The following is a 12,617-nucleotide window of genomic DNA, read 5'->3' as shown; positions in this document are numbered from 1 at the left end:
ATGTTCATAAGATATAACTAGAATGTGGCACTGGCTACCATTCACAATGTTGTCTTGATGTGACGCAAGCTAATGTTCATAAGATATAACTAGAATGTGGCACTGGCTAACATTCACAATCATGTCCAGATGTGACGCAAGCTAATGTTCATAAGATATAACTAGAATGTGGCACTGGCTAACATTCAAAATCATGTCCAGATGTGACGCAAGCTAATGTTCATAAGATATAACTAGAATGTGGCACTGGCTAACATTCACAATCATGTCCAGATGTGACGCAAGCTAATGTTCATAAGATATAACTAGAATGTGGCACTGGCTAACATTCAGAATCTTGTCCTGATGTGACGCAAGCTAATGTTCATAAGATATAACTAGAATGTGGCACTGGCTAACATTTACAATCTTGTCCTGATGTGACGCAAGCTAATGTTCATAAGATATAACTAGAATGTGGCACTGGCTAACATTCACAATCATGTCCGGATGTGACGCAAGCTAATGTTCATAAGATATAACTAGAATGTGGCACTGGCTAACATTCACAATCATGTCTGGATGTGACGCAAGCTAATGTTTATAAGATATAACTAGAATGTGGCCCTGGCCAACATTCACAATCATGTATTGATGTGATGCAAGCTAATGTTCATAAGATATAACTAGAATGTGGCACTGGCTAACATTCAAATCTTGTCTGGATGTGATGCAAGCTAATGTTTATAAGATATAACTATAATGTGGCACAGGCTAACATTCAAATCTTGTCTGGATGTGATGCAAGCTAATGTTTATAAGATATAACTAGAATGTGGCACTGGCTAACCTTCACAATCTTGTCTTGATGTGACGCAAGCTAATGTTCATAGGATATGACTAGAATGTGGCACTGGTTAACATTCACAATCATATCCAGATGTGACGCAAGCTAATGTTCATAAGATATGACTAGAATGTGGCACTGGCTAACATTCACAATCTTGTCCAGATGTGACGCAAGCTAATGTTCATAAGATATGACTAGAATGTGGCACTGGTTAACATTCACAATCTTGTCCAGATGTGACACAAGCTAATGTTTATAAGATATAACTAGAATGTGGCACTGGCTAACATTCAAAATCATGTCCAGATGTGACGCAAGCTAATGTTCATAAAATATAACTAGAATGTGGCACTGACTAACATTCACAATCATGTCCAGATGTGACGCAAGCTAATGTTCATAAGATATAACTAGAATGTGGCACTGGCTAACATTCAGAATCTTGTCCTGATGTGACGCAAGCTAATGTTCATAAGATATAACTAGAATGTGGCACTGGCTAACATTCAGAATCTTGTCCTGATGTGACGCAAACTAATGTTCATAAGATATAACTAGAATGTGGCACTGGCTAACATTCAGAATCTTGTACTGATGTGACGCAAGCTAATGTTCATAAGATATAACTAGAATGTGGCACTGGCTAACATTCACAATCATGTCCAGATGTGACGCAAGCTAATGTTCATAAGATATAACTAGAATGTGGCACTGGCTAACATTCACAATCTTGTCCTGATGTGACGCAAGCTAATGTTCATAAGATATAACTAGAATGTGGCACTGGCTAACATTCACAATCATGTCCGGATGTGACGCAAGCTAATGTTCATAAGATATAACTAGAATGTGGCACTGGCTAACATTCACAATCATGTCCGGATGTGACGCAAGCTAATGTTTATAAGATATAACTAGAATGTGGCCCTGGCCAACATTCACAATCATGTATTGATGTGACGCAAGCTAATGTTCATAAGATATAACTAGAATGTGGCACTGGCTAACATTCACAATCATGTCCAGATGTGACGCAAGCTAATGTTCATAAGATATAACTAGCATGTGGCACTGGCTAACATTCAAAATCTTGTCCTGATGTGACGCAAGCTAAAGTTCATAAGATATAACTAGAATGTGGCACTGGCTAACATTCACAATCTTGTCCTGATGTGACGCAAGCTAATGTTCATAAGATATAACTAGAATGTGGCACTGGCTAACATTCACAATCATGTCCGGATGTGACGCAAGCTAATGTTTATAAGATATAACTAGAATGTGGCCCTGGCCAACATTCACATTCATGTATTGATGTGATGCAAGCTAATGTTCATAAGATATAACTAGAATGTGGCACTGGCTACCATTCACAATCTTGTCTGGATGTGATGCAAGCTAATGTTCATAAGAAATAACTAAAAAGTGGCACTAGGTACCATTCAGAATCTTGTCTTGATGTGATGCAAGCTAATGTTCATAAGAAATAACTAGAATGTGGCACTGGCTACCATTCACAATCATGTCCAGATGTGACGCAAGCTAATGTTCATAAGATATAACTAGAATGTGGCAGTGGCTAACATTCACAATCATGTCCAGATGTGACGCAAGCTAATGTTCATAAGATATAACTAGAATGTGGCACTGGCTACCATTCAGAATCTTGTCTTGATGTGATGCAAGCTAATGTTCATAAGAAATAACTAGAATGTGGCACTGGCTAAAATTCAGAATCTTGTCTTGATGTGATGCAAGCTAATGTTCATAAGATATAACTAGAATGTGGCAGTGGCTAACATTCACAATCATGTCCAGATGTGACGCAAGCTAATGTTCATAAGATATAATTAGAATGTGGCACTGGCTACCATTCACAATCATGTCCAGATGTAACGCAAGCTAATGTTCATAAGATATAACTAGAATGTGGCACTGGCTACCATTCAGAATCTTGTCTTGATGTGATGCAAGCTAATGTTCATAAGATATAACTAGAATGTGGCACTGGCTACCATTCAGAATCTTGTCTTGATGTGATGCAAGCTAATGTTCATAAGATATAACTAGAATGTGGACTGGCTACCATTCAGAATCTTGTCCTGATGTGATGCAAGCTAATGTTCATAAGAAATAACTAGAATGTGGCACTGGCTAACATTCACAATCATGTCCAAAAGTGACGCAAGCTAATGTTCATAAGATATAACTAGAATGTGGCACTGGCTACCATTCAGAATCTTGTCCTGATGTGATGCAAGCTAATGTTCATAAGGGATAACTAGAATGTGGCACTGACTACCATTCACAATCTTGTCTTGATGAGATGCAAGCTAATGTTCATAAGATATACTAGAATGTGGCACTGGCTACCATTCAGAATCTTGTCTTGATGTGATGCAAGCTAATGTTCATAAGATATAACTAGAATGTGGCCCTGGCATACATTCACAATCATGTCCAGATGTGATGCAAGCTAATGTTCACAAGAAATAACTAGAATGTGGCACTGGCTACCATTCAGAATCTTGTCTTGATGTGATGCAAGCTAATGTTCATAAGATATAACTAGAATGTGGCACTGGCTAACATTCACAATCATGTCCAGATGTGATGCAAGCTAATGTTCATAAGATATAACTAGAATGTGGCACTGGCTACCATTCAGAATCTTGTCTTGATGTGACGCAAGGTAATGTTCATAAGATATAACTAGAATGAGGCACTGGCTAACATTCACAATCATGTCCAGATGTGACGCAAGCTAATGTTCATAAGATATAACTAGAAAGTGGCACAGGCTAACATTCAAATCTTGTCTGGATGTGATGCAAGCTAATGTTTATAAGATATAACTAGAATGTGGCACTGGCTAACATTCACAATCATGTCCAGATGTGACGCAAGCTAATGTTCATAAGATATAACTAGAATGTGGCACTGGCTAACATTCAGAATCTTGTCCTGATGTGACGCAAGCTAATGTTCATAAGATATAACTAGAATGTGGCACTGGCTAACATTTACAATCTTGTCCTGATGTGACGCAAGCTAATGTTCATAAGATATAACTAGAATGTGGCACTGGCTAACATTCAGAATCTTGTCCTGATGTGACGCAAGCTAATGTTCATAAGATATAACTAGAATGTGGCACTGGCTAACATTTACAATCTTGTCCTGATGTGACGCAAGCTAATGTTCATAAGATATAACTAGAATGTGGCACTGGCTAACATTCACAATCATGTCCGGATGTGACGCAAGCTAATGTTCATAAGATATAACTAGAATGTGGCACTGGCTAACATTCACAATCATGTCTGGATGTGACGCAAGCTAATGTTTATAAGATATAACTAGAATGTGGCCCTGGCCAACATTCACAATCATGTATTGATGTGATGCAAGCTAATGTTCATAAGATATAACTAGAATGTGGCACTGGCTAACATTCAAATCTTGTCTGGATGTGATGCAAGCTAATGTTTATAAGATATAACTATAATGTGGCACAGGCTAACATTCAAATCTTGTCTGGATGTGATGCAAGCTAATGTTTATAAGATATAACTAGAATGTGGCACTGGCTAACCTTCACAATCTTGTCTTGATGTGACGCAAGCTAATGTTCATAGGATATGACTAGAATGTGGCACTGGTTAACATTCACAATCATATCCAGATGTGACGCAAGCTAATGTTCATAAGATATGACTAGAATGTGGCACTGGCTAACATTCACAATCTTGTCCAGATGTGACGCAAGCTAATGTTCATAAGATATGACTAGAATGTGGCACTGGTTAACATTCACAATCTTGTCCAGATGTGACACAAGCTAATGTTTATAAGATATAACTAGAATGTGGCACTGGCTAACATTCAAAATCATGTCCAGATGTGACGCAAGCTAATGTTCATAAAATATAACTAGAATGTGGCACTGACTAACATTCACAATCATGTCCAGATGTGACGCAAGCTAATGTTCATAAGATATAACTAGAATGTGGCACTGGCTAACATTCAGAATCTTGTCCTGATGTGACGCAAGCTAATGTTCATAAGATATAACTAGAATGTGGCACTGGCTAACATTCAGAATCTTGTCCTGATGTGACGCAAACTAATGTTCATAAGATATAACTAGAATGTGGCACTGGCTAACATTCAGAATCTTGTACTGATGTGACGCAAGCTAATGTTCATAAGATATAACTAGAATGTGGCACTGGCTAACATTCACAATCATGTCCAGATGTGACGCAAGCTAATGTTCATAAGATATAACTAGAATGTGGCACTGGCTAACATTCACAATCTTGTCCTGATGTGACGCAAGCTAATGTTCATAAGATATAACTAGAATGTGGCACTGGCTAACATTCACAATCATGTCCGGATGTGACGCAAGCTAATGTTCATAAGATATAACTAGAATGTGGCACTGGCTAACATTCACAATCATGTCCGGATGTGACGCAAGCTAATGTTTATAAGATATAACTAGAATGTGGCCCTGGCCAACATTCACAATCATGTATTGATGTGACGCAAGCTAATGTTCATAAGATATAACTAGAATGTGGCACTGGCTAACATTCACAATCATGTCCAGATGTGACGCAAGCTAATGTTCATAAGATATAACTAGCATGTGGCACTGGCTAACATTCAAAATCTTGTCCTGATGTGACGCAAGCTAAAGTTCATAAGATATAACTAGAATGTGGCACTGGCTAACATTCACAATCTTGTCCTGATGTGACGCAAGCTAATGTTCATAAGATATAACTAGAATGTGGCACTGGCTAACATTCACAATCATGTCCGGATGTGACGCAAGCTAATGTTTATAGGATATAACTAGAATGTGGCCCTGGCCAACATTCACATTCATGTATTGATGTGATGCAAGCTAATGTTCATAAGATATAACTAGAATGTGGCACTGGCTACCATTCACAATCTTGTCTGGATGTGATGCAAGCTAATGTTCATAAGAAATAACTAAAAAGTGGCACTAGGTACCATTCAGAATCTTGTCTTGATGTGATGCAAGCTAATGTTCATAAGAAATAACTAGAATGTGGCACTGGCTACCATTCACAATCATGTCCAGATGTGACGCAAGCTAATGTTCATAAGATATAACTAGAATGTGGCAGTGGCTAACATTCACAATCATGTCCAGATGTGACGCAAGCTAATGTTCATAAGATATAACTAGAATGTGGCACTGGCTACCATTCAGAATCTTGTCTTGATGTGATGCAAGCTAATGTTCATAAGAAATAACTAGAATGTGGCACTGGCTAAAATTCAGAATCTTGTCTTGATGTGATGCAAGCTAATGTTCATAAGATATAACTAGAATGTGGCAGTGGCTAACATTCACAATCATGTCCAGATGTGACGCAAGCTAATGTTCATAAGATATAATTAGAATGTGGCACTGGCTACCATTCACAATCATGTCCAGATGTAACGCAAGCTAATGTTCATAAGATATAACTAGAATGTGGCACTGGCTACCATTCAGAATCTTGTCTTGATGTGATGCAAGCTAATGTTCATAAGATATAACTAGAATGTGGCACTGGCTACCATTCAGAATCTTGTCTTGATGTGATGCAAGCTAATGTTCATAAGATATAACTAGAATGTGGACTGGCTACCATTCAGAATCTTGTCCTGATGTGATGCAAGCTAATGTTCATAAGAAATAACTAGAATGTGGCACTGGCTAACATTCACAATCATGTCCAAAAGTGACGCAAGCTAATGTTCATAAGATATAACTAGAATGTGGCACTGGCTACCATTCAGAATCTTGTCCTGATGTGATGCAAGCTAATGTTCATAAGGGATAACTAGAATGTGGCACTGACTACCATTCACAATCTTGTCTTGATGAGATGCAAGCTAATGTTCATAAGATATACTAGAATGTGGCACTGGCTACCATTCAGAATCTTGTCTTGATGTGATGCAAGCTAATGTTCATAAGATATAACTAGAATGTGGCCCTGGCATACATTCACAATCATGTCCAGATGTGATGCAAGCTAATGTTCACAAGAAATAACTAGAATGTGGCACTGGCTACCATTCAGAATCTTGTCTTGATGTGATGCAAGCTAATGTTCATAAGATATAACTAGAATGTGGCACTGGCTAACATTCACAATCATGTCCAGATGTGATGCAAGCTAATGTTCATAAGATATAACTAGAATGTGGCACTGGCTACCATTCAGAATCTTGTCTTGATGTGACGCAAGGTAATGTTCATAAGATATAACTAGAATGAGGCACTGGCTAACATTCACAATCATGTCCAGATGTGACGCAAGCTAATGTTCATAAGATATAACTAGAAAGTGGCACAGGCTAACATTCAAATCTTGTCTGGATGTGATGCAAGCTAATGTTTATAAGATATAACTAGAATGTGGCACTGGCTAACATTCACAATCATGTATTGATGTGATGCAAGCTAATGTTCATAAGATATAACTAGAATGTGGCACTGGCTACCATTCACAATCTTGTCTGGATGTGATGCAAGCTAATGTTTATAAGATATAACTAGAATGTGGCACTGGCTAACATTCAAATCTTGTCTGGATGTGATGCAAGCTAATGTTTATAAGATATAACTAGAATGTGGCACAGGCTAACATTCACAATCATGTATTGATGTGATGCAAGCTAATGTTCATAAGATATAACTAGAATGTGGCACTGGCTACCATTCACAATCTTGTCTGGATGTGATGCAGAATGTGGCACTGGCTAACATTCACAATCATGTCCAGATGTGACGCAAGCTAATGTTCATAAGATATAACTAGAATGTGGCAGTGGCTAACATTCACAATCATGTCCAGATGTGACGCAAGCTAATGTTCATAAGATATAACTAGAATGTGGCAGTGGCTACCATTCAGAATCTTGTCTTGATGTGATGCAAGCTAATGTTCATAAGAAATAACTAGAATGTGGCACTGGCTAACATTCACAATCTTGTCTTGATGTGACGCAAGCTAATGTTCATAAGATATAACTAGAATGTGGCACTGGCTAACATTCACAATCATGTCCAGATGTGACGCAAGCTAATGTTCATAAGATATAACTAGAATGTGGCACTGGCTAACATTCAGAATCTTGTCCTGATGTGACGCAAGCTAATGTTCATAAGATATAACTAGAATGTGGCACTGGCTAACATTCACAATCTTGTCCTGATGTGACGCAAGCTAATGTTCATAAGATATAACTAGAATGTGGCACTGGCTAACATTCACAATCATGTCCGGATGTGACGCAAGCTAATGTTCATAAGATATAACTAGAATGTGGCACTGGCTAACATTCACAATCATGTCCGGATGTGACGCAAGTTAATGTTTATAAGATATAACTAGAATGTGGCACTTGCTAACATTCACAATCATGTCTGGATGTGACGCAAGCTAATGTTCATAAGATATAACTAGAATGTGGCACTGGCTGCCATTCACAATCTTGTCTGGATGTGATGCAAGCTAATGTTTATAAGATATAACTAGAATGTGGCACTGGCTAACATTCAAATCTTGTCTGGATGTGATGCAAGCTAATGTTTATAAAATATAACTATAATGTGGCACAGGCTAACATTCAAATCTTGTCTGGATGTGACGCAAGCTAATGTTCATAAGATATGACTAGAATGTGGCAATGGTTAACATTCACAATCATGTCCAGATGTGACACAAGCTAATGTTCATAAGAAATAACTAGAATGTGGCACTGGCTACCATTGAGAATCTTGTCTTGATGTGATGCAAGCTAATGTTTATAAGATATAACTAGAATGTGGCACTGGCTAGCATTCACAATCATGTCCAGATGTGACGCAAGCTAATGTTCATAAAATATAACTAGAATGTGGCACTGGCTAACATTCACAATCATGTCCATATGTGACGCAAGCTAATGTTCATAAGATATAACTAGAATGTGGTAGTGGCTTACATTCACAATCATGTCCAGATGTGACGCAAGCTAATGTTCATAAGATATAACTAGAATGTGGCACTGGTTACCATTCAGAATCTTGTCTTGATGTGATGCAAGCTAATGTTCATAAGATAGAACTAGAATGTGGCACTGGCTAACATTCACAATCATGTCCAGATGTGATGCAAGCTAATGTTCATAAGAAATAACAAGAATGTGGCCCTGGCTACCATTCACAATCATGTCCAGATGTGACGCAAGCTAATGTTCATAAGAAATAACTAGAATGTGGCACTGGCTACCATTCACAATCATGTCCAGATGTAACGCAAGCTAATGTTCATGAGAAATAACTAGAATTTGGCACTGGCTACCATTCAGAATCTTGTCTTGATGTGATGCAAGCTAATGTTCATAAGATATAACTAGAATGTGGCGCTGGCTACCATTCAGAATCTTGTCTTGATGTGATGCAAGCTAATGTTCATAAGATATAACTAGAATGCGGCACTGGCTACCATTCAGAATCTTGTCCTGATGTGATGCAAGCTAATGTTCATAAGATATAACTAGAATGCGGCACTGGCTACCATTCAGAATCTTGTCCTGATGTGATGCAAGCTAATGTTCATAAGATATCACTAGAATGTGGCACTGGCTACCATTCAGAATCTTGTCCTGATGTGATGCAAGCTAATGGTCATAAGAAATAACTAGAATGTCGCACTGGCTAACATTCACAATCATGTCCAAAAGTGACGCAAGCTAATGTTTATAAGAAATAACTGGAATGTGGCACTGGCTACCATTCAGAATCTTGTCTTGATGAGATGCAAGCTAATGTTCATAAGGTATAACTAGAATGTGGCACTGGCTACCATTCACAATCTTGTCTTGATGAGATGCAAGCTAATGTTCATAAGATATACTAGAATGTGGCACTGGCTACCATTCAGAATCTTGTCTTGATGTGATGCAAGCTAATGTTCATAAGATATAACTAGGATGTGGCACTGGCTACCATCCAGAATCTTGTCTTGATGTGATGCAAGCTAATGTTCACAAGAAATAACTAGAATGTGGCACTGGCTACCATTCAGAATCTTGTCTTGATGTGATGCAAGCTAATGTTCATAAGATATAACTAGAATGTGGCACTGGCTAACATTCACAATCATGTCCAGATGTGACGCAAGCTAATGTTCATAAGATATAACTAGAATGTGGCACTGGCTACCATTCAGAATCTTGTCTTGATGTGACGCAAGCTAATGTTCATAAGATATAACTAGAATGTGGCACTGTCTAACATTCACAATCATGTCCAGATGTGACGCAAGCTAATGTTCATAAGATATAACTAGAATGTGGCACAGGCTAACATTCAAATCTTGTCTGGATGTGATGCAAGCTAATGTTTATAAGATATAACTAGAATGTGGCCCTGGCTAACATTCACAATCATGTATTGATGTGATGCAAGCTAATGTTCATAAGATATAACTAGAATGTGGCACTGGCTACCATTCACAATCTTGTCTGGATGTGATGCAAGCTAATGTTTATAAGATATAACTAGAATGTGGCACAGGCTAACATTCAAATCTTGTCGGATGTGATGCAAGCTAATGTTTATAAGATATAACTAGAATGTGGCACTGGCTAACCTTCACAATCTTGTCTTGATGTGACGCAAGCTAATGTTCATAAGATATGACTAGAATGTGGCACTGGTTAACATTCACAATCATGTCCAGATGTGACGCAAGCTAATGTTCATAAGATATGACTAGAATGTGGCACTGGCTAACATTCACAATCCTGTCTTGATGTGACGCAAGCTAATGTTCATAAGATATGACTAGAATGTGGCACTAGTTAACATTCACAATCATGTCCAGATGTGACGCAAGCTAATGTTCATAAAATATGACTAGAATGTGGCACTGGCTAACATTCACAATCTTGTCCAGATATGACGCAAGCTAATGTTCATAAGATATAACTAGAATGTGGCACTGGCTACCATTCACAATCTTGTCTTGATGTGACGCAAGCTAATGTTCATAAGATATAACTAGAATGTGGCACTGGCTAACATTCACAATCATGTCCAGATGTGACGCAAGCTAATGTTCATAAGATATAACTAGAATGTGGCACTGGCTAACATTCAAAATCATGTCCAGATGAGACGCAAGCTAATGTTCATAAGATATAACTAGAATGTGGCACTGGCTAACATTCACAATCATGTCCAGATGTGACGCAAGCTAATGTTCATAAGATATAACTAGAATGTGGCACTGGCTAACATTCAGAATCTTGTCCTGATGTGACGCAAGCTAATGTTCATAAGATATAACTAGAATGTGGCACTGGCTAACATTCACAATCTTGTCCTGATGTGACGCAAGCTAATGTTCATAAGATATAACTAGAATGTGGCACTGGCTAACATTCACAATCATGTCCGGATGTGACGCAAGCTAATGTTCATAAGATATAACTAGAATGTGGCACTGGCTAACATTCACAATCATGTCCGGATGTGACGCAAGTTAATGTTTATAAGATATAACTAGAATGTGGCACTTGCTAACATTCACAATCATGTCTGGATGTGACGCAAGCTAATGTTCATAAGATATAACTAGAATGTGGCACTGGCTGCCATTCACAATCTTGTCTGGATGTGATGCAAGCTATTGTTTATAAGATATAACTAGAATGTGGCACTGGCTAACATTCAAATCTTGTCTGGATGTGATGCAAGCTAATGTTTATAAAATATAACTATAATGTGGCACAGGCTAACATTCAAATCTTGTCTGGATGTGACGCAAGCTAATGTTCATAAGATATGACTAGAATGTGGCAATGGTTAACATTCACAATCATGTCCAGATGTGACACAAGCTAATGTTCATAAGAAATAACTAGAATGTGGCACTGGCTACCATTGAGAATCTTGTCTTGATGTGATGCAAGCTAATGTTTATAAGATATAACTAGAATGTGGCACTGGCTAGCATTCACAATCATGTCCAGATGTGACGCAAGCTAATGTTCATAAAATATAACTAGAATGTGGCACTGGCTAACATTCACAATCATGTCCATATGTGACGCAAGCTAATGTTCATAAGATATAACTAGAATGTGGTAGTGGCTAACATTCACAATCATGTCCAGATGTGACGCAAGCTAATGTTCATAAGATATAACTAGAATGTGGCACTGGTTACCATTCAGAATCTTGTCTTGATGTGATGCAAGCTAATGTTCATAAGATAGAACTAGAATGTGGCACTGGCTAACATTCACAATCATGTCCAGATGTGATGCAAGCTAATGTTCATAAGAAATAACTAGAATGTGGCCCTGGCTACCATTCACAATCATGTCCAGATGTGACGCAAGCTAATGTTCATAAGAAATAACTTGAATGTGGCACTGGCTACCATTCACAATCATGTCCAGATGTAACGCAAGCTAATATTCATGAGAAATAACTAGAATTTGGCACTGGCTACCATTCAGAATCTTGTCTTGATGTGATGCAAGCTAATGTTCATAAGATATAACTAGAATGTGGCGCTGGCTACCATTCAGAATCTTGTCTTGATGTGATGCAAGCTAATGTTCATAAGATATAACTAGAATGCGGCACTGGCTACCATTCAGAATCTTGTCCTGATGTGATGCAAGCTAATGTTCATAAGATATAACTAGAATGCGGCACTGGCTACCATTCAGAATCTTGTCCTGATGT

This window comes from Ambystoma mexicanum, chromosome 10 (genome assembly GCF_040938575.1).
Source record: "Ambystoma mexicanum isolate Mex_15411 chromosome 10, UKY_AmexF1_1, whole genome shotgun sequence".
NCBI lineage: Eukaryota > Metazoa > Chordata > Amphibia > Caudata > Ambystomatidae > Ambystoma > Ambystoma mexicanum.
This window is presented reverse-complemented; position numbering follows the sequence as displayed.